This window comes from Mustela nivalis (genome assembly GCF_964662115.1).
Source record: "Mustela nivalis genome assembly, chromosome: 8".
Taxonomy (NCBI): Eukaryota; Metazoa; Chordata; class Mammalia; order Carnivora; family Mustelidae; genus Mustela; species Mustela nivalis.
The window spans coordinates 110182097-110200993 of NC_139027.1; the positions used below are offsets into that span (position 1 = coordinate 110182097).

The window sequence follows — 18897 nt, forward strand, 5'->3', positions numbered from 1 at the left end:
TTGGTCCTATTTGCTCTTGATTCCAAATTGAATCTCTGTCACTACCAAGTGTGATAACCCCTCATTTTCTTTTTCTTGCATTAGAGAAAGATGTCTTTCTGCTTCTGTGCGTGTTCCACTGGACTGTTTCTGTTGCCGTCGTTTTGTTTTTCCAAGTTTTTATTTAAACTCCAGTTAACATATGATGTAATATTAGTTTCAGGAGTAGAATTTAGTGATTCATCACTTACATACAACACCTGGTGCTCACTGCAAGGGCCCTCCTTAGTCTTAGTCCCCATCACCTGTTTCACCCATCTCCCCTCCCTTCCCTCCAGTAACAATCAGATCTCTAAAAGTTTGTTTTTGGTTTGTCTTTTTCTGCCTTTTTTTTTTTTTTGGTTCATTTGTTTTGTTTTATTCAATTCCACATATGAGTGAAATCATATGGTATTTGTCTCTCTCTGACTGACTTATTTTGCTTAGCATAATAGTCTTCCAGCTCCATTCTGCTAAACTGTTATGAACCTTGCCCTCTCTGTATTTCTTTGTTTTTTGTCATTTGTATTCAGTTCTACCTCCTTAAAAATTCTCCCAGGATCTCCGTATCCTCAGTCATTCTCAATCTGAGGAAACTCCTTTGCTCAGTTCAATACTTAAAATTTTCAGATGTACCGTTTCCTCCTGTGGCCTGTAGTTCCTGGTAAAGGAAATGTGTGGTGGTTGTGGTGTGTGCCCTACCTGGATCCCCTCATCCTTTTACCAAGTCCATGTACCATCCCTGAGCTGTGGTGAGTGCTGGCTGCCACAGTTCACAGCTGGTCCCCTTTATAGAGAATTGCCTTTGGCCAGGAGGAGCTTCTCCCCCCAACAGGCTATACTCAAAGCAATGGCTACTGACACAAGAGTACAAAATGTTGACTCACTTGGCTGTGAGGTGGCTAGTGTTCCAGACCTCCTTCTGGGAATAGGCTGAGATCAGACTCCCAGCTAAGACACATATTGCTCAGCTCCATGCTTCCCTGAAATCACTTCCTTAGTAAGTAAATCACAAGCATCCAAATCCCTCCTTCAGGCTCTGCTTCCAGGAACAACAGCTTAAGAGGACAAGAGTCATGCTAGGTTTTGTCATACCAGGGTCTCTTAGCCTCTTCTACATAACTTTCCTCATATTCAAATAACAGATTCAATTAAGATTCCAGTGGCAGATGGACTTTTCTGAAAATGTAGCTCCTCTGCGATTTTCCTAGTCTGTGTATTTAGTATTGTTTCTAGTCACTTAGAAGTTATACAGGCTCTAATTGATTTGCCTCTCTTAAAATGAACGGAGTATCTGCCTGCAGATGGTACAGTCTAGGAGGTACTTTATAAGAATTAAGTCCTTGTTAATTTTAGCCATTCCTCCACCATCTTGCAACAGATGTTGGCGAGGATGCAGAGAAATGGGAACCCTCCTACACTGTTGGTGGGAATGCAAGCTGGTGCTGCCACTCTGGAAAACAGTTAAAAATAGAGTTACCCTACAACCCAGGAATCGCACTACTGGGTGTTGACCCTAAAGATACAAATATAGTGATCTGAAGGGGCACATGCACCCCAATGTTTATAGCAGCAATGTGCACAATAGCCAAACTATGGAAAGAACCTAGATGTCCATCAACAGATGAATGGATAAAGATGGGCTATATCTATATATACATATATAGATACACACACACACACACACACACACGCACACAGGAATACTATGCAGCCCATCAAAAGAAATGAAATCGGGGCGCCTGGGTGGCTCAGTGGTTTGGGCTGCTGCCTTCGGCTCAGGTCATGATCTCAGGGTCCTGGGATCGAGCCCCGCATCGGGCTCTCTGCTCCACAGGAAGCCTGCTTCCCTCTCTCTCTCTCTCTCTCTCTCTGCCTGCCTCTCTGCCTACTTGTGATCTCTGTCTGTCAAATAAATAAATAAAATCTTTAAAAAAAAAAAAAAGAAATGAAATCTTGCTATTTGCAATGGTGTGGATTGAACTAGAGGGTATTATGCTGAGTGAGATGAGATAAGTCAATCAGAGAAAGATAATTATGTGATCTCACTGATATGAAGAATTTGGAGGCAGAGTGAGGGACTTGGGGGGTAGAGAAGGAAAAAAATGAAAGAAGATGGGATCAGGAAAGAAACAAACCATAAGAGACTCTTAATCTTACAAAACAGACTGAGTGTTGCTGGGCGTGGGGGGTGGTGGTGGAGAGGGTGTTTGGGTTATGGGCATTGGGGAGGATATGTGATATGGTGAGTGCTGTAAATTGTGTAAGCCTGGCAGTTCATAGACCTGTACCCGTGGGGCAAATAATACATTATATGCTAATAAAAATAATTAATTTTAAACAAAGAAGTCCTATGAAAACCTAAAAAAGTGAAAACACTAACAAAAATTAGGAATAGTCTTTCCAGCATTAATACAAATTAAGATTCCAATGGCAGAGGTTACTCAGCAGCAATACTGGTGAGGGAAGACCCTCCAAGAGAGACATGTAAGGCAGCCCACTCTGTAAGGCTTCTCCCTCTAGGATTGATCCAGGTTCATCACCTGTAGGACCCATAGAGTCTCAAGTTCTTGTTGTTCTGGTTGGGGAGGGGGAGGTGTTCAATCTGTGTATGTTCAATCTATGTATCCTAGGGAACAGAGAATCTCACAGGTTTGGCTTAGCTCAGGGGTCAAACTGGTGAGTGGTTCTTAGAATTGTGTGTCTCGGGAGTATGTAAAACAGTGACCCCAGTAAAAACAGATTTTGGAGCTAATCCTACCTGTCAGGAGCTGAAGCAGTTCTGTCCTTCCTTCAGTATGAATGACTGTGCCATTCTCATTCTGTTTCTGCTTCCTTGGAGCTTTTCTTCCCTCATAATTCCAGTTTACATGGTGCCATTATGCTGCACGGATTCTTCTCTAGCACAACAAATCATACTACATTACTCTGGTCCCATTTGCATGCTAACTAACGGAATCTCCCAGAGTTCTGATGGCGAATCCATGCCTCTGATGAGCCCAGTTTAACTTTCCTCACTGATTTTAAGTTACTAATTGGCCAGATTATGAATGGATGGTGCTGGGGTCAGTAGCCCTCCTGGAAGTGCTGGGGAAGGTCCTGTAGTAGTCCACAATTAGGTTCCTATTCTGTAGGACTGTGAGTGGAGGCAAATTTCCCAGAAGGGGTCTCCAGGCAGAAATGTCCCATAAAATCAGCAATACAGTACACTGATGGATAAGTAGGAACCAGAAAGGAATTTTCTTTTCCTTTTTTAAAGATTGTTGACAGAGATCACAAGCAGGAGGAGTGGCAGGCAGAGGGAAAGGAATATATATTTAATTTTTTTAAATAGGAAGAAGCAGGCTCCCTGCTTAGCAAAGAGCCCAATGTGGGGCTCAATCCCTGGACCCCGGGATCATGACCTGAAATGAATGCAGACGCTTAACTGACTGAGCAACCCAGGCATCCCTAGGAAAGAATTTTCAACTTGATTATTCTAACAAGCAGATACTTGGAGAAGTTAGGAGGCAGATAAACTCTAATTAAATCAGGTAAATTATAAGGGAATTATTTGTACTATTAACTTCTCCTAAAATAACCTATAAAGTCCTCATCTTTAGAAATACAGTGTCCAGCATAGTAATTACCAGGCATGTGTAACTTTTGAAATGTGATAGAATTAATTAGAATTAAATGTAATTAAGGTGTGCCTGGATGTCTCGGTCAGTTAAGTGTCTGACTCTGGGTTTCCGATCACGGCATTATCAGGTCCTGGGATCAAGCCCCACTTTGGGCTCTGCACTTAGCAGGGAGTCTCCTTGAAGATTCTCTCTCTTTCTCTCTCCCTCTACCTTTTTTCCCCCACCCTGGCCAAATAAGTCTTTTAAAAAATTAAATATAATTAAAAGCTCATTTCCTTGGTTGCACAAACTTATTTCCAGTGCTCAAAATTTGCAAGTGCATATGCATCATTATAGAAGGTCTTGAACAGTCCTTTTAAAAGTTATTTCCTTTATTTAAGGGAAGAAATTTGAGAGGTTTATTTCTTTTGAGTTCTTTTTCTCTTTTCTGATTAATATGATGATAAACACATCTTGAGTCCCTTTCGTGGAAACGTTAAAGACAAGGTGTCAGTTTCCTTCCATCTGTTATAAAAGGAAGGACAACTGGCATTTTGTAGTTATTTTAAATGCAATAGGATGTCAAACAAACTAAAAAGCATTCTGTGTCCCTCCATGCTAAGATTTCTTTCTTGCCCATGCAATTCTTTCTTTTGTGTGGGGAATAGTTCTGCACAGAAATGAATGGATAGAAGGCGAGGTGAACATTATTCTTTGAGTCTCTGTTTCTTAGTGGAAGGGACCTCATGGGTGTTTTTATAACTATCCCTATCTAATGCAGCAACTGTGCTTTCTGCACCCTCTAGAGTGAGGTTTTTGCTCAAGAGTTACAAAAGGTAGACCATGGTTCAAGAGCCTTCTGTTTGTATTTATGCTCCTACTACTTATGTGCACAGAGTTTAAAAAAAAAAGGAAACAAAACTCACTCGTATAATTTTGGAATAGGGAAGATACAAATTTCTAACTTTTGCTTTTTAGAATTTACTGAGTGTCTAGTATGTGCCCAGATTTTGCATATCTTAGATAAAATAACCATAAGCTCTGATCTATATGAGGCATTCAATAAATGTTAAGTGTATAAATCGGTTGCATTTCCAGTGACATTAGGTAAGGAAACTTTGGAGTAAAAAAATGTCCATGTCCACATTTTGAAAATTGAATCATTGGTTTCAAGGCTGCCTTCAAAAACAGAATAACCTATAATGTATGACCACTCCTGGCATTAATTCTATAAGAACATAGGGTTCTTTCTTCTTCACTCTCTGATTCTTTTTCCTTTCTTCTTTTGTTTGTTTTTCCTTCCTTCAACAAATTCTACATTCAAAGACTAAGAACAAAGCTCTCACCAGTCTAACTTTCTATGGGGTGTAAAAGCAGGCTCCATTTTAAACTCAGAGCTACCTTTAGAAGAACTTACTCTTGTGTGGGTTTTTTCCCTCTTAGGGTAAATTTTTTTTTTAATAAAGCTTTTTATTTTTTTTAAGATTTTATTTATTTATTTGACAGAGATCACAAGTAGGCAGAGAGGCAGGCTCCCCACTGAGCAGAGAGCCCGATGCGGGGCTCAATTCCAGGACTCTGAGATCATGACCTGAGCCAAAGGCAGAAGCTTTAACCCACTGAGCCACCCACGTGCCCCTCTTAGGGTAAATTTTAAAACTTGAGAATAACTGTATGTCCTATTCTGGCACCAAATCAAAATGGCTGATTCTCCTCTCAGACCATGGTAGAGATGCCCCAGCTTGGTTGTTGCTTGGGTGATACATGAAGGTCTTCCTTTCTCTGAGAAAAATGAAATCCTTTCCTTGACATATCTTCTTGCAAACCCACAATATGGAATTTATTCAGTTTATAACCAAGAGGAGACTAGAGAAAGGAGGGCATTTAATATGATTGCACCTAAATATAGAGGAAAAAGCATATGTGAACCTTTTAAAAATAAGAAAACCACCTAAAAATGGTAGTAAAGAAAGAAAACTGAGTTTCTCTGAAATATTTCTAAAAGGACACTAATTATATATTTAATAATGCCACGTATAGAGATAAATATATAAAAAATTAAAATGGGGTGTAAATATAATAGTAATCTGAGTTCAGGAGAAACCATCCTAAATATACTTAAATAAATATAATAACCAAATCACTTTTTACTTCTAAAACATGGATATGGCCTTCCATTTGAATATTTTTTGTGTATGTCTTAAAAGATATGTTGTACATGTTTTACAACATGTATAATTACATTTATAACCAAATTGATACCAAATGGCTTTTCTTATAGAAATTTCCACTGATTTCCACCATGAGCACCAAGTTGGATTTTGTATTCTGTCATACATTAACAATATCTCTTGAGCACCTGGCTGGCTCAGTTAGAAGAGCGTGCAGCTCTTGATCTCAGGGTAGTGAATTTGAGCTGCATGCTGGGTGTAGAGATTACATGAAAAATAAATAAATAAAATTTTAAAAGTTTTCTCTTATGATGCTTTTAAATTTACTTAAATTTTAAAAGTTTTCTCTTATGATGCTGCAGTCCAAAGAAAGGAACTCTCTTGAGTATGCTATAGCTGCTGGGCACTGACACGCCACTGGAGGAGTCTGTGCTGGCTGCAGGAAGGACCCCCCACGGGGGGGGGGGGTCCTTCTCCAGTACAGTGCCCATTATGTAAATGCACATTCCTTTTCATCTCTGCATTTAGGGAACTGTGCCTTGGATGCAGCAACCCCAGATGGAACTAACAAAATTGAAAGTAGCTTAATCAATTTTCCCAATAGGATGGAGATAATTACTTCATCAGGGAAATGGTACCCTCATGTCCAGAAACAGCTAATGCAGCTTCTAAAAGGTAGTTTTGGTTATTGATTGGAGGGAGACACTAATGACAATGTACGAAATGTTCTAACTCTCAGTGTTATGCTGTAGTAAAGTTCATGGGGTCACTTTCCAAGGAGCCAATTGCCTTTTTGCTGGTCTATTCTTTCACTCTCCACCTAATCCTGACCATTTTTCCTGTTCATAATCAAGGGCAAGGGAGAAAGAGTAAATGCCTCAACCCCCAAGCTATGCCATCCTGCTGAAGGCATATCTGTTAATGCAACATTGTATTATTCTTCCAGCCATGGGGGATTTACATTCAGGCAGAAATTGAGGTTACTTGGGTAGGCGGTTGTGCTTACAGCTAACTGTGGGCCACATTTGCTGTCTTATAAAATAATTCGGCTTTTGAGTAGCAGATACCCAAAGATGATTACCCAATTGTTCCTCTACGCCCCACACATTAACTGCCAAGTTATGCCTCCCTGTGCCCATTTTTTGGAGACTGCTTTTTAGGAAAATAATTTGACATTTATGGGTCAAGGCTTTGTCTCAGTGAATATTTTTCTGATTTTTAATATCCTTTGGCCTTGTATTTATGGGGCTATGACACGTACTTGAAGCTGTAGGCTATGAACCATTTTTTGAAAACAATAAACTATCACCCAAGCATGACTATTGCCTTTCATCTGCCAAGGATACAGTAGGGTAACTATAGAAGAGTGTGAGAAAATAATTAAAAACAACAGCAACAACAAATACTCCCTTGGCTCTTTTGAAAAAATGAAATGATTGTCCATGATATTCAAAGAATACCCAGCAAAGTTCCATTATCTGGCCAAAATGGTGGTTTCTGTATAGACATATAGTATAATATTACCATTTTCTAACCATGTTTTTATATACACCTTGTTAATTTTCGAGTCCAAATTCCCAAAGCATCAAAGAATCATAGAATTTTAAAGCTGGATGAGATCATTGGAGGTCTGATCTACTGTAGGAAACTATTGGAGGTTGAGGAATCTCTTGTGATCACTTTGTTCACGTAGAAAAGAGCATGTCAGTGCACTGAACCCTTTGGAGAGATAAGGGGAAATGCTTAGTTGCTTTCTGTTTGGATTAAAGCATTGTACCCTGGTTAGGATCTAAAGGCTCTTGTTTTCAAGCCTTGCTCATGTGAGATCATTGAGTCTCAGAGTTCTGACATGTTTTCTGGGGCTCTTTCCATCATATAGTATAACCTTGATGGCAGGGACTTATCTGCCTGTGTCTCACTTATTATTTGTAAAGCCTCCTATTATAGGATTAAGTACGCATTCATTTGTGTCTGGCTTTTCTCAGTAAGCATTATGTTGGTGACATTCTTTAAGTATGACTCTATAGTTCCTTCTCTTGGCCTATAGCATTCCTCTGTAGGAGCTCAGGACAATTTATGCATGCTACTGTTGATGGCTACATGAGTGCCTTCCAGTTTGGGACTCCTGAGCAAGTAGGTCATGACAGCCAGTTGTGTGTGGGAAAAGTAGACATGTAAAGCAGTAACATTATATGCTCTTTTCATTCAAAGAGCTCCTCTCTTATCTGGAGGAAAGAGTTTAAAACTGTCCCTGTTGGGCACTTGGCTGGTTTAGTTGGTTAAGCTTCTGTCTTCAGCTCAGGTCATGATGCCAGGGTCCTGGGATGGAGCCCCAGTATCCTTGGGGTGCCCTGCTCAGTAGGGAGTCTGCTTCTCCCTGTGACTTGCTCCAACCCTCTGCTTGTACACATTCGCATGTGTTCCCTCCCTCTCTCTCAAAAAAATAAAATCTTAAAAAGGATTCCCCTTCTCAGTGGTGATCTGAGTACTGTATCTCTACTCCAGAGCTCATAAAAATCCTGGACATGGGCTCCAGATTGAAGCCCTGCCTTACATTTTCTTTTCTTTGTTTCTTTCCCTTTTTGTTGTTGTTGAACTTGAGTTTATATAGCATCTTTTTTTTTTTTTTTAAGAATCATTTTTTGGTAAGATTTTATTTATTCATTTGGGAGAGAGAGAGAGACAGAGACAGAGAGAGCATACACAGGAGGAGAGGCAGACTCCCCGCTGAGCTGGGAGCCCGATGTGGGGCTCGATCCCAGGACCTGGTGTTGGTGACCTGAGCCACGCAGGCACCCCAATATAGCATCTTTTTAAAAAAAATTATTATTAAAGTGTAGTTGACCTACAGTGCTCTATTAGTTCCAGGTGCACAACATAGTGATCTGACAAGTCTGTACATTACTCAGAGCTCGCCATGGTCAGTCTGTCACCACATGACGTTATTATAATATTACTCTATTCTCATTGCTATACTTTTTGTCCCCATGACTTATTTGTTTTATAACTGGAAGTTTATATTCTTAGTTCCTTTCAGTTTTTTGCCTTATCTTTTCAAAGGGAAGGGCAATCTTTGCTGAGGTCTATGTATTTCATGATTCTGACAGTATAGAAAGTAGGAATGGATAAACCCATTTTCCATTTTAAAAGAGACAGAAATCTCACCATTCTCTGCAACAAACCTCCCCAAATTAAACAGTAGCATTCAGTTTGAGAGGAAAATGCATTCTGGCATTTTTTCAAAGATCTGAATTTCAAAAGGTTATTATTATGCATAACAGAGAGGAAAATGACAATGCTATTTAAATAACCCTCTCTAGAAACTTCACATTAAGTACATTTAGACACAGTTTCAAGATGCAGAAATTAGGAGTTACTATTCTGGCAATATTTCCTTCCTCGAGGTTATTTTACAGGGTTACTAGCCATTGCCTTGTGGAACTGCTTCATAGGAACACAAAATGTCTAGATTAAAGTCAAGGTTTGGTGAAAACAGAACATTGCTCCAGACCACCACGGATTTTACCACTGCAGTAGTTTTGCCTTTATTAATTAATGTGTTTAAAGATGCAAAACTTCCATCCACTGTCAAGCATCACAAAAGAGTCCATCTTCTAAAACAGACAATGATTTTATTAACAATGGCAGTGGTCATCTTCTTTGGGCTTTTCCTACTGAAGCTTGGCACTGTAGCCCATCATCACCATTGCTACTATTTTGCATTTTTTAAGAAAGATTTTATTTATTCATTTATTTAGGAGAGAGAGGGGCACAGGCAGAGGGACAAGGAGACTCCACACTGGACAGGGAGCCTGATGTGGGGCTCTGTCCTGAGATCATGACCCCAAGCTGAAATTAAGAGCAGAATGCTCAACAGACTGAACCATGCTGGGGCCCTACTACTTTGAAGTTGTGTGTCCCTCTTTGACTCCCTAAATTTAATGTAAAACCATACGTTAAAAGCCAGAAGAGTTTAACATGGGCCCTATACGTGCCACCAGCTAGCCCTGTGACCTGAGGCAGTGAATTTGTTCTAATTCTCAGCTCTTCCCTGTTTGATAAGAGGCTAATGCTATTCCCTGACAGCATAGTGTTGATATCAGGAAAAAAAAAATGACGCATATGTTAGCGTCATGCTTGCTGTTAGAACAGTGAAGCTTAGCTCATCTGTGAGAGTTTTATTTCTCTCTGGCTTGAAGGGCAATGCAGGTGCTTCTGGTCGCAGGTGGGTCTCTTCCATGCAACGGTCCAGGGACCCAGGTCTCCATGTGTCTTCAGATTTACCACCTTCTTGCACTTCATCTCTCCCTGCCTCCAGCCAACTTGAAAGCCCTGAAATGGATCTGACTGACTTGACTTCTACACCTATTCCATTGGCTGGGCCAAATCACATAACAATACCTGACTACAAAGGGAGTTGAGGGCCTGCAGTCCCAAGCTGGGCGCACACTTTCTAGAGTGAGTTCCACGCTACAGAAGGGGGACCTTGCGACATCCACGCACATTATAAGGCATTTGGTGGTGGTTCTTAACATTTAAGGTGCTCTTCTCTATAGTACAGTCATTCCATACCGGCATCCCCAAAATCACATGGACTATCCCCGCCATGTTATCTTAAAAAGGAATGACCAAGGAGTGATTACAGTAAGAAATATGGTTGCTCTTAATACCCAGGGCATGGTACACTCCACTGCCAATATTTTTCTGTGAGTCAACAAATTGTTCCTCATCAGGCAGAAATCAAACTATGCTAAATCTCAAACTACCATGGAAAGAAAAACTTCTCTGCTACAGTGACTCAGCTGTCACAGGGAAGGACATCTGCAGATAAACCCAGGCTTTTGTTGCAGTGTATTGGTATAGGATGGGCATCCTCTCTTCCAGGACCAGCTACTGTTCGCAGAGGCAAAAGGGAGGCCCAAGGAGGCCATGCTACAGAGGCAGGTCCTACATGACCCTCTCCCCACCACGTTGTCATTCATGGTCTAGGAAAATGAATATGCTTGGAAAACTTACAGTAAGATAATCACATCATAACCCAAATCAGGTACTTCTTCAAGTCAAGTCACCCCACATTCAGATCACCTCCTATCCCACTCAGCAGAAAACACAGGCACACACACACAACCACAAACCAAAGTCCTACAGGGGCAGCTGATGCCTTATGTCACTGCTTCTCAAACTTGAGTGTGCCTCAGAATATCATCCAGAGGGCTTGATCAAACACAGATCTGTGGACCCCACCCCTCCAGAGTTGCTGGCCCAGTGGGACTGGCATGGGGTGCCAAAATTTGCATTATTGACAAACTAGCCATTGTTGCTGAGGCTGCAGGTCTGGGGACCACATCTGAAGACCTGCTGTCTGCTCTCTGAATTCTCCTTCGTCTCTGTCCTCATGTCTCTCTGTCCCCTTGCTCACCGTTCTCCAAATCACTAGCCACCTTGCTATTTCAGGATGACACCAGGCATGTGCATCTACCCAGGCCTGTGCATTTATTTGGTTTGCTTCATACTAGAGAGTCCTCTGGTTTACATCCTTTACTGCCTTCAGATATTTGCCCAAATAGCACCTTCCTAGGGAGCCCTTCTCTTCCATGACCACACAATTGAGCATTTCTACTCCCCTCTTCCATCACTCACTATCTCCCCTTCCCTGCCTTTCTGTCTCCTCTCCTGGTCTTATCACCCTCTACGACACTAAGTAAGTTACCTGTGTTCGTTGTTTTTCTCTCCTGATGGGAGAGAGATGAGCCCCTTAGGGTCGCAGAGATCTTCATCTCCCTATTGAGTCTTCAGCACCCAGAACAGTGCCTGACCTTTGGCAGGTGCTCAGTAAGGTGGTTGTCAAAAGAGGAAGTGAGGACTGTGGCAAGAAAGAAGGGAAAGGCAAGAAAATCTTGCTTGGTAACCAATTTAGTCAGCTCGGAATGCCGATCACATCTCATGTACACACAGTCCGTTTGCTGTACCGTTTGCTTGCATCATTTTTGCCTCATCGTTGTATAATTCTGAAAGTCTTTAGAACACTGGTTCCCTTTATCCCTGTTCCCAGCATTGTCCTTGGCCTCTTTGGGGTGTGAGAGCCACAGGTGACAGGCATTACGTGAGATACTCTGGAATGGTCTGATAGTAGGAACGAGCATCTTTAGGTTTGGAAGGGAGTTAAGCTCCCACAAGCTAGTTCTTGTTTTTGCTGCTATTATTGGACCCCTCAGCTGGTCTGACTTGGGCTGCCTGCACCAAGCCCATTCCTGCCCCTCCCCTTTGGCATGCTTGCGGTCATGAAGATGCAAATGTGGGGAGGAGAGCCAGAAGCTAACAGTTACACCTCAGGGCAGGGGTTTCTATGGATGGAAACTTTAGTTTAAAGCTGACACACCATCAGGGATATAGTTCATGTTCAGAGTTTTGGGTGGTTTGAAGACAGAACAATAGTCAATAATTCCAATTGCTTAATTTAAAAAAAAATTTTTATTATGTCCAGTTAGCCAACATATAGTACATCATTAGTTTTTGATGTACAGTTCAACGATTCATTAGTTCCCGATAACACCCAACTGCTTAAATTTTTAAGAGCCTGTCTGAAATTCTACAGGTTTGTATATTTATGAAGGAGGCTCTATTCTTTACTCATACCATCGAAAACCCTTCTTGATGTTTTGACCCATATTTTCCAACAGGAAAGAGTTTCTTACATCCAATACCCTATTTGTAAATCTATATGATCCCAGGCTTTAGAAGCGGGCAACTTGCCAACTTGCACTTCCCATAGCCTCAAGCAAGTGCTCTATGAGGTTTTCAGATATTTGAATTTTGTTTTAAAGATTTTATTTATTTATTTGACAGAGAGAGATCACAAGTAGACAGAGAGGCAGGCAGAGAGAGAGAGGGAAGCAGGCTCCCTGCTGAGCAGAGAGCCCGATGCAGGACTCGATCCCAGGACCCTGAGATCATGACCTGAGCCGAAGGCAGTGGCTTAACCCACTGAGCCACCCAGGTGCCCCAAATATTTGAATATTTTTTAAAAGATTTTATTTATTTATCTGACAGAGAAAACAGCAAGAGAGGGAACATAGGCAGGGGGAGTGGAAGAGGGAGAAGCAGGCTCCCACTGAGCAGGGAGCTCGACAAATACTTGAATATTATTATTAGAATAATAATAACTAACTTTTGGAAATAAGACCAGGCCTGTTGCTTTGCCTAGGTGAAGCCCATATTCTCACCAGGAGATGGTGTCAACATATGACCCTCAGATGAGAAAAAGCAAAATTAGGGAAGTGTTGATGTGGCCCATATGGACCAAACTAAATAAAGCATAATTAAGGTTACTTAAGGTTATTAAGTTTCTTTGGCTTAGTGTAAAATTCCAATGCATCAAATTTTATCAGCTTGGAGACTGAAGGGAATAAAGCAGTCTTTAATGTTGTTAAAGTTGACAGTGCTTCCAAGTGTGATTTATAGAAGATCTGATTTTGATAGCCAGCACATGTATATGTGCAAACACAATCCTATTTTCAGTCACCTGGGAAGTTTGAGAATTAGATGGTGAACCAGCTACCATGTATCTCCTCATTTTTGTGGCAGAGACTTCTAAAATCTTTATATCCAACATGGGAATGTAGAGGCCTTTATATCTGTTGTCGGGACACGTGTCTTGCTGCAGCAGCCTCTGTAAGAGAGGGTAGGCATCTTGGTGTGCTTTCCTGAATAGGCCAGTGCCAGAAATTGGAGCATTCCACTGCCAACTCCCAGATTTATGCTGGAGCTTGCTTACATGGGCTTATTTTCATAAAAGATGCCAATTGTGTGCCTCTTTTAAAAATTCCTTGTTCAGCGGTGTCACATTGGTAGCTTGAAATCAACCACGGTTGGGAATATTTGCACCACCGAAACTGACAAAACATTGCAATCACGGATTGTTTGCCCCCTTCCCAGAGCCAACTCTTAAACATTTTCCAGCACCCAGTTACTAATTGTGATAGATTCTAGACCTGGTCCTCTTTCACTGCCTCTTCCTGTGACCACACACCCTTTGTAATGTGACTTTGCAGCTCCTTTCTTGAAGAGGTGGACTCTGTTTCCCGGTGCCTTGAGTCTGGACTGGACTCAGGTCTTGCATCGGTTATAGAATATAGTGGAACCAGTCACGCGCCTGTTTCTTGCCTCGGTCTCAAAAGGCTTCACTTCTGTCCCTTCTAACTCTGACATCACTACAGCATACCCATGCTGTCCTGCTGACAGATTAGGGTCCACGTGGCCATCCTTGGTGAGTCAGTCTCCAGCCAACCCACAGCTGACTACAGAACACTTGAGCCAGCACAGCCAAGATCCAAAGAACCACCTATCTGAGTTCAGCCCCAATTACCAACCCCATATCGGGAGCTGAATAAATGGTTAAGTCACTAACCTTTAGGTGGTTTTTTACTACAATAGAAGCTAATTGATAAACTAATCTACTCATAATTCCCAATAATTTGTAAGCAAACAGACATCAGTGGCATTGCTAGGATTAATGTTTGGGCCAGTATCTATTTGGGAAACTCTGCCTAGAGAGTCATTTTGGAATACTTTTTACCTGTTGCCCTCAGTTTTCTGTCTAAAAATGGTGAGCTGTTCCATTCTCCCCTTAGATCTGTACAGCTTAGGCCCTATGGACTGCTTCCATTTCTTAAAAAGGCAAGTCCTTTTCTCTCTTGGAGCCATTATCCTTGGTGTTCCTTCTGTTGGAATGCTGTGTCTCAACTTTGCAAGACCTACACTTTCTTCCTCATCCATAGTCTTGTCTTACTTAAACATTCTTCATCAGTATCTATATCACAAGTAGCCACATAGTTACTCTCCTCAAAGTTACTCTATCACAGTGCTGTTCAGTAGAAATATGTGCAAGGGGCTCCTGGTGGCTCAGTCAGTTAAGCATCTGACTCTTGGATCTGACTCTAAGCATCTCAGCCCAGGTCTTGATCTCAGAGTTGTGAGTTCAAATCCCAATTTAGACTCTATCCTGGGCCCAGAAGCTACTTTAAAAAAAAAAAAAATGGAAAAGGAAAATATATGATGCAAGGTCCACATTTAATTTTAAATGTTCGAGTAGCCTTATTTTAAAACATAAAACAAAAGTGATCTTGATATATTTTAACTAATCCAAAATATTGTCATTTCAACAAATGATCAATACAAAAAATGAGTAAGTCTTTGGACCATAAAAAACCTGAGCACTGTTTTTTATACCAGCCTTATTTATGATAGCCCCAAACTGGAAACAACCAAGTAATCCCTTAAGAGTAAATGGCTGAACACACTGGGGTGTGCCATATCATGGAATACTACTCAGAAATAAAGAGGAACTATTGATACTCAGAATAATTTGGATAGATCTCATTATGCTGATAGCAAAAAGAGCCCAAATGGGGCTCAAATGGTCACACACTCTATAATGCCATTTATAGAAGAGCCTCAACATTACAAATTAATGGACAAGGAAAACATTAGTGGTTGACAAGGGTGAAGGGATAGAGGTGACTATAAAAGGGAGAGCAAGAAGGAGATGTTTGTAGTGATGGAACAGGTCTGCATCTTGATTGTACTAGTGGTTTCATGAATCTATATGGGTGATACAATATTGTTCTATTACGTGCACACTGCACCAATGTCAAATTCCTGATTTGGGTATCATATAATAATTACATGACTAGGGGTGGAAATGGAGTGAAGGGTACAGGGAACCTCTCTCTATTATCTTTGCAATTTCCTGGGAATGTAATGTTTCAAAGTAATGTCCAAGGGCTAATTCCTGAAACCTGTGAATATGTTAGGTGACATTGCAAAGAGGAATTAGGGCTACAGGTGGAATTATGGATGCTTAAAAAAAAAAAAATGACCTTAAGGTAAGGAGATTACCCAGATGGGCCCAGTTACTCACAAGGGTCCTTAAAAGTGGGAGAACAGAGCAGAAGAAGAGAGTTAGGTGGAGGAAAGAACAGTCAGAGAGAGAGACAATATTGCTGGCTTTGAATATGGAGGAAAGAGTTAAAAGCCAAGGGTTGCAGGTGGTCTCTGGGAGCTGGAAAAGGCAAAGAAATAGATTCTCCCTTAGAGCCTCTAGAAGAGGATACAGCTCTGCTGATGCCTTGACTTTCACCCACTGGGACTCATTTTAGACTTTTTGACATCAAGAATTGTAAGATAATGAATTTGTGTTGTCTAAGCTGCTAAGCTCTCTCATTTTATAACAGCAGCAGTAGGAAACTAAAGCAGTGAGAATTTAGAGAGATGTACAGATGTAGTGGACATTTGGGGAGCAGAATGAGCAGAAATTGGTGATGACTGGTTGTAGAGGATGTAGGGGAAGTCAAAGTAGATTCCCAGAATTAGCTTCCACAATTTGATACATGTGGTACTGTATACTAGGATTGAGTTATCTAGAGAAGGCACCAGTTTAACAAATAGGAAGTTTGTGACTTGAGTTTTGGAGATGTCAAAGTGGAAAGAATCCAAGAGGGAATTTGGATGCATAAGTCAGGAACTTAGGAGAGGAGCTGGGGCTATGTCTTGATGTTTGATATCATCAGCATAAAGAATGAGTAAACTCATGGTATGAGATAAGACCATGGTGAAAAAGTAGCTTCTGACCATAATGTTTACATATTTTTCTGCAATTTTTGAGTGGCTACTCTGTTGATGCTATTCTATAAACTATTACAGTCTTCTTGCTACTGTTTTAGCATTACTTTATCATTCTGGACACTATAATAATGATTAGAATTTAATGTTTTCCTCAAAGGACTCCTTTTGTCAGTCCTGTATGTTGGGTGGCAGAAATATGAGACGGATGAGTTGAAGCCAAGATGGAGAGCTGTGTTGGACCAGAGTGGTCTCACGATGTTGATGGTCTGGACAGTGTGGAGTTGGGTGCCTGGAACTGAGAAATATAACTAAATCCAGAGTCAGGATGGAATCAGGAAGCTTAGATGAGAAGGAGCCAGCAAATAGGTGAAATTCAAACAACTCAAATCAGTAGGATGTGCCTAAGAGAGTCCTATAGTAGAGAAGGACAGATAAGAAGCAAAGAGTCCAGTATGGGGGCTGAGTTCAAATGCAAAGGATAGAAACTAGAATCCAGAGTCCAATCCCCAAGAGAAGAAAGGGGCTCCAGCTGTTGAGAAGGCAGATTCCATTGGCTTAGGGCTGAGGTCAGAAATGCAGGCTGGAAGTTTGGAGCTGCTGGATCACAAGTGTCTGTGCAATAAAAGTGGGGACCAGATACAAGAATCATCTTTGTACCGACCCAACGTGTCCTGAAGTTTTTCTGGAGGAAGAAGCCCCTGCCAGAACATAGTGACTGTCCCATGGGTGATGTCCAGGAGACACTGTAAGAAAAGAATCTGAGGAAGGGAAAGCATGCCATTTATGTCTTTTTAGATGCCGTAATAATTTGTCTGAGAGAATAAGTTTATTTTTAGATTGACCCCATCCCAAGTTTGTTTTTATTTTCCTCTGAATCACAAATGTGAGATCCATGTTATATTTTACCTAAAAGCAGCATGAATGAAAGCCTGATCCTGAGGCTCTGACAGAGGTGTGTCTGAGCAATGGCATCTCAACAGGGAGATAGATTGGTGCCAACTCCTCTGCAGTACAGCTTCTCAAACAGCCATCTTTCTTCTGCCAGTGACAGGCTAGTCATTAAACTGAAATTATCAGAACCCAGCTAGGTATTTTTTTAAATACCCATTATTACATTTACCAAGCTCTTCAATACAGCGTTGAGGCTAAGAAAAGAAAATCCTCTTCATGAGGGAACCAGCAAGGAAAGAATCACTTTTGAGATGTACATTAAAGGCACCATACTTAATTCTGAGTTCTTTAAGGAGCCAGCTGTCTGTCTAGCTCAAAACCTTAAGAGTTCAGTCATTCCATTGACTTCTCACTTCAGCTGTAGGGCTTGGAAGCATACCTCCAAGTAGCTGGCAGTGCCAAAGGTTAGACTAATACCGTTTTGATGGTGAAGGGAGATGTGAATGGAAGATTATCTAATAGATTGGCTGCCACTCTGCTCCTCTTGTCCCTACTCTATCCCCTCTCCACCGTGACCCTTCTCTGCTAACTACTTTCCCAGATTAAAGCTCCTGGAACATATTCATACTATAATCTATTATTTTTTATATTTATTTATCTTTGTTGTAAAATATGTAACATAAAATTCACCCTTTTAGCCATTTTTAAGCATCCAGCTCAGTAGCATTAAGTCTATGCACATTCTTGGTCAACTATCACCTCCCTCCACCAGTTAGGTTGTCACGTAATATTAAATATCACCAGCATGAGGCAAGAATTTATAGGAACATTCTTGTTTTGGTGGGAAATGAAGTGACCTTACAGGTAGGTTTGAAAACTCTACCTGACTCAAACACGCTTACTGGCCCTGAAAATTGCCACTAACACTTGATTCTCCTGAATCTTTTTAGAGCAAGAAGTCAGTTTTGGAACCATGAATTCCATTTTCAACTTTCTTGCTCAAAGTTTAACTAGTTACATATATGTTTGTACAGCTTGAAAATATATATATTTTGAAATATATTTGAAAAATGCATATATATATATATATATATTCAAGCTCTACAATTTAATAAGGAATGGTAGAAGCTATTAAAATTACCATGGCAATTTTATATTTTTTACAGTTTTTGCCATTCTTTATTAATTTGTAGAGCTTGACTATTCAGTAAGAATAGTGGGAATAGGACTATGAATGGGAAGCATCTGTACTTTCCAAAATGCTGGCATGCTTGTAAGGGTTTTGAATGGACTTTGGGCCAGAGGATACGAGTTCACAAGTTAACGCTTTTCTAGAGTATTCAAAATTATTGAAGATACTTGAGACACATGATACAATGTGGACGAATCTTGAAGACATGCTAATAAAATAAGCCAGACACATAGGTTCAAATACTGTAGGATTCCACTTACCTCAAGTACCTAAAGTAGTTCAATTCATGGGGGCAGAAAGTAGAACGGTGGTTGCCAGGGGCTGGGAGGACTTACTGTAATATGGCATACAGTTTCAGTTTGGGCAGATGGAAAGGTTCTGTAGATGGAGGGAGATCACT

At 40.8% G+C, this 18897-nt stretch overlaps 1 protein-coding gene and 1 long non-coding RNA gene across 4 annotated transcripts in view; one reads left to right on the plus strand and one right to left on the minus strand.

The window, feature by feature from the left end:
* Nucleotides 1-2860, minus strand: part of LOC309871436 — a 37215-nt gene extending 34355 nt beyond the window's left edge. Inside the window, exon 1 of the long non-coding RNA XR_014315280.1 lies at nt 2780-2860. This is a non-coding gene — a long non-coding RNA (uncharacterized lncRNA). The remainder of the gene's footprint in view (nt 1-2779) is intronic.
* PAK5 (p21 (RAC1) activated kinase 5) overlaps nt 1-18897 on the plus strand; it is a 295772-nt gene that overhangs the window by 163748 nt on the left and 113127 nt on the right. The window lies entirely within an intron of this gene.